This window comes from Pteropus vampyrus, unplaced genomic scaffold (assembly GCF_000151845.1).
Source record: "Pteropus vampyrus isolate Shadow unplaced genomic scaffold, Pvam_2.0 Scaffold1135, whole genome shotgun sequence".
Lineage (NCBI taxonomy): Eukaryota > Metazoa > Chordata > Mammalia > Chiroptera > Pteropodidae > Pteropus > Pteropus vampyrus.
In genome coordinates, this window is record NW_011889916.1 from 11097 (window position 1) to 15617 (window position 4521).

The window sequence follows — 4521 nt, forward strand, 5'->3', positions numbered from 1 at the left end:
CTCTATAGTGGGAGAGGGAGATCAGAACAGGGGTTACCTTTGGTGGGGGACTGGAACTGGGAGAAGGCATGAGGCATCTTTTGGGGCACTAGAAATATAATACATCGTAATCTGATGGTAGGAACGTAGAGGATTATATATACATATGAAGTTACTGAGCTAAACAGTTTACTGTATACAAGTTATATTTCAGTGAAAAAGGTTTCAGAAGAATATTAGTGGGTAATAGATGCTGTAAACAGTCCAAGTCAGGATGAGCTGCGGGGGCCTGAATTGCTCAATCCATATATATTTATTGAGTCTTGATATGACTTACACATTGAGGACTTTATAAAACTAACTCATTTGGAAAAAAAAGAGATAATGATGGATAGTTTTAATTTTTTTCACATGCTTATTCTATGAAATATTTCTTACTAATTTTCTGTCTTTATTATTTGGTGATTCTGTTGGATAGTTTCTTTGTCAGGGCATAATGACTGCTTTTTTTTTTCATGCCTGCTTTACATTCATTTTATGTTTTTCAGATTGATGAGCATTGTCTCCAAACACCTGACAGATTCTATCACCAGGTCTCAGCAAAACCCCAGACATTTGTTCTCATTGCTGCTGTGCATAAATAATCTGAGGCGTTTGTTTAAAATGCTAATCCCTAGCCCCACCCTTCCAAGATTCTGACTCTGGAGCTAGGAGAGGAGGCTCAGGAATGCACCTTTTCCTACAAGCACTGCCGGCCAAGTTAAATGCGGGTGGGCCATAAAAGAAATTCTGACATACATTGCTCTGAGGAAGGACATATTCTTTGTTAGGTGCAGAAAAACGTAGCCACTGCCACCAAAACCCTTTTTAGAAACTACTATAAAAAGAATATCATGAAAAGAATATTGCATGAAGTTCAAAAGGCAGAAAAAATGCATTTATCACATTTCAATAGAAAAATTATTTAAAACTTCACTTTGAGAATTAATAACATCAGCTTCAGTTCGGATGAGCACTCCTCTTTCTGATGTGCTAACAACAAGCTAACAACAAGCAGAATGCAAAATCGACTCTTCTTGGATTCATAAAAGAGGTGAGGACACAGGACAAACTGCTGCCCCCAAGACAAGAGAAATAGTCCGGAGGATTGAGGGATCAAACTCACTCTAGCAGAGACTCAGTAACAGAAACTGCTGGGGCACCAGTGTCTGGGTAGGAAAACTTGAACTGGAATTGATGAAGGCTCAGTGGGGGCAACTCTGAGAGTTAAAACCTCCAGGGGAACCCAGGCATAGGGGACCCACCACAATATCCTGAGAATTACCTTCGGGAGCTCAACCAGGTTCTCACAGAAAATGTCTTAGAAAAATCCCCTCTGGCTGCCAGCAGAGGAAGGGGAAAGGAACCATTCTGAAATCCATCAGAGCTCTCTGTTCTTAACCTGACCCGCCCTCAGGGGAAACTGTATTATCGTAGCATAACTGATCAGGGGAAGAGAAATAAGCATGCTCTAGTTATCCTGCCCGTCATGAGTGAAGAGGAGAAAACTGAGAAACACTTGTGAAATTCACATTCCAGAGACACAGGCTTATTAATGAGTGAGCCATAATCATAGGATGATGGAAGGCTCCCCTTACCCCGACACATCACCACCATAAGGGCCTGTATACAGTAGGGACTTTTACCCAGAACATCACGCCTGGCTGTCAAGAAAAAATTACAAGGCATATCAAAAGGCAAAAATAAAAAACAAAAACAAAAACAAAAGCAAAACAACAACAAAAAAACACCCATGGCAATTTGAAGAGACAGAGCAAACATCAGAATTAGACATGGCGGGGAGGTTGGAATTACCAGATTGGGAACTTAAAACATTTATGATTAATATGCTAAGGACCCTATAAAGAAAGTAGACAGTATGCAAGAACAGATGGGCAATGGAAGCAGAGAGGTGGAAATCCTAAAAAAAATCAACAAAAATGCTAGACGTGGAAAACACTGTAACAGAAATGAAGAGAGCCTTTGATGGGCTTATTAGTAGAACGGACGTGGTTGAGAAAGATATTCTGAGTTAGAGTATATATCAATAGAATCCTCGAAAACCAAAAAGCAGAGAACAAAGATCGGGAAAAAAACAACAGAAAACAGAAATTCCAAGCGTTGTGAGACAACTATAAGAGGTGTAACATATACTCTCAGGAATATCACGAGGAGAAAAGAGAGAGAATGGAGCACATATCTGAAACAATAACGACGGAGAATTTACCCACGTCAGATATCAAGCCACAGATCTAGGACGCTCAGAAAACACCATGCAGGGTAAATGCCAAAAAACCTTACGCTTAGGCAGAGACAGAAAATTGAAGATAAAGAAAAATTCTTGAAAGAAGCCAGAGGAAGGAAAAACTTTGCCCGTAGAGCAACAAAGATAATATTATATCCAACTTCTCAGAATCCACGCAAACAAGAAGAGAGGGGAGTGAAATATTTAGGGTGTTTAGAGAAAAAACCCCACATCCTAAATTTTGTACCCCGTGAAATTGTACTACAAAAGGGAAGGAGAAATGAAGACTTTCTCAGACAAACAAGGAATTGAGGGTATTTGTTGGCACGGACCTGCTTCGTAAGAAGCATTTGAAGAAGTTCTTCTGAGAGGAGAAAAATAATAAGGGTAGAAACTTAGTTCTACATAAATCAGAACCAATTTGGTGCCTGGTGGGAGCGCTCTTCCTGACTTGCACATGACCACCTTCTCGCTGTGTCCCCACGCAGCAGAAAGAGAGAAAGCAAGCTCTCGGGTATCTCTGGTATTATAAGGACACTAATCATATTTGACCTGCATTCCACATTCATGACTTCATTTAACCTTAATCAGTTCCAATCACACTGGAACTTAGGACTTCAACATATAAATTTTGGAGGGTTGTGAATAGCGGCGATAGAATTCAGTCCATTGCGCTGCCTCTTCCACAGCTGGTTTCCCGGAACTTCAGAGGCATTCTACCTTCTGCTCCGTGTGGTCTTGAGTTTGCAGGAACCTAGCAGCATTCCCAGGGAGTTCGACTGCAACCCTGGGCAGTTTCGTGCCAAGTTTCATTGGCACCTCATGGGGGGAGTTGTTGTTTGCCAGCTCTGTCTTCTCATACCCAGCAATGTTTATCAGCCTTTCACGGGGCATTGCCCTACTGTACCCTTAAGAAAACATGTAAAGACTTCCCGACAAGATCCAGATCTCGGCCTTGCGTATTCTTTAACCCATTTGGAATCGATGCTATTATTTCCTGATAATCCTTTTGTTAAAATTTCCTATCTCAGATTGACAACTGGTGTCCGTTTCCGGACGGGACCTGACAGACAGAGGAGTCTTCTCCGTCCTGCTCCTTCACTGCCAGTTCCACAGGTGTGAGCTGACTGACGTGCAGAAGCCGTGAGGAAATATTTACAAGTAACGTGGCCTCATAGCCTCACTTAGGCTTGAAATAAGACAGTGAACACAAAGTGGAGACAAACTGCTTTGGAGGCATTTCTTAGATGGCACGGACAGAAATTGGTTGATAACTGGGTTTGTAGGTGTTGCCGAGCAATGGACAGAAGATCAAGGTGGCAGTTGCTGGGGCAGGATTCCTCAGTCCAATCCTCCCATGGCCGTGTCCCCTTCCCCAGTGTCTGACACCACCAAGGAACTTACCCTTAAAGGAATTAACCCTGGACAGAGAAGGAGGCAAGCCCAAGTGGCAGGGAGGAAGGAGGCCTGACACGGAAGGGCCTAGAAATGACATAAATATAACGAGAGGGGCCTATAAAGGGGAATGGGTCTGATTAAGGGAACACTTGTTGCACGGTGTCTGCCCTGTACGGCACTAAGATTGTGTCTCCTACACACAAACACACAGACATAGATGAGGCCTTCATGCGTGTCTTCAGACGGGTCTTCACACTGTGGTACCAAACGGGCAGTCCTTACAGCATAGAATGACGCACAGTTTTCAACACTCAATCTCATAAGCATTTATTAGACACCTATCATATGCTCTCTATCAGCACCCAGAGGTATACAACTCAATGACTCAGGGTTCACAGCCCCATCTCCTGAGAGCAGAGTGAGGAGAAAGCTCACTTGTACTTGTCGGGCAGGCCGGCAGGTCTAAAGTGATTGGGGTCTTTGCCACTCCGGCCCCATCTGTTGGCAACCTGGTCGGCTTCGGAATCTTCCACTCCGTGGCCGCTGTCTCCATACTTGAAAAAGTCTGTGACTCTCTGAGAATTCTCTCTGGCATCGCTGGAATAGAGCAGGGCAGGTAGGAGATGAGTTAGGGATGAGGATCAGAGCCCCACCCTCTCATCCCTCACCTTTCTAAGGGATTAATGACTCTGAGAGAAGCCAGGAGGGAGGCACGACAACCCTGACCCTGTGTGGGCACAGTCTGCTCTGACCGGGGCGAGCCCCCTCCCGCTGGCTGGACGGCACCCGCAGGGCAGGGCAGGAATCAGTCCTCATCCTCAGGTTTTCTTTTTGGGGACAGGCCCATATGTCGTCATAAG

General features: G+C 44.0%; 1 long non-coding RNA gene across 1 annotated transcript in view; it reads right to left on the reverse strand.

Annotated features, from left to right (window-relative positions):
- LOC105310127 overlaps nt 1-4521 on the reverse strand; it is an 18509-nt gene that overhangs the window by 9421 nt on the left and 4567 nt on the right. Inside the window, exon 2 of the long non-coding RNA XR_897456.1 lies at nt 2721-2728. This is a non-coding gene — a long non-coding RNA (uncharacterized LOC105310127). The remainder of the gene's footprint in view (nt 1-2720; nt 2729-4521) is intronic.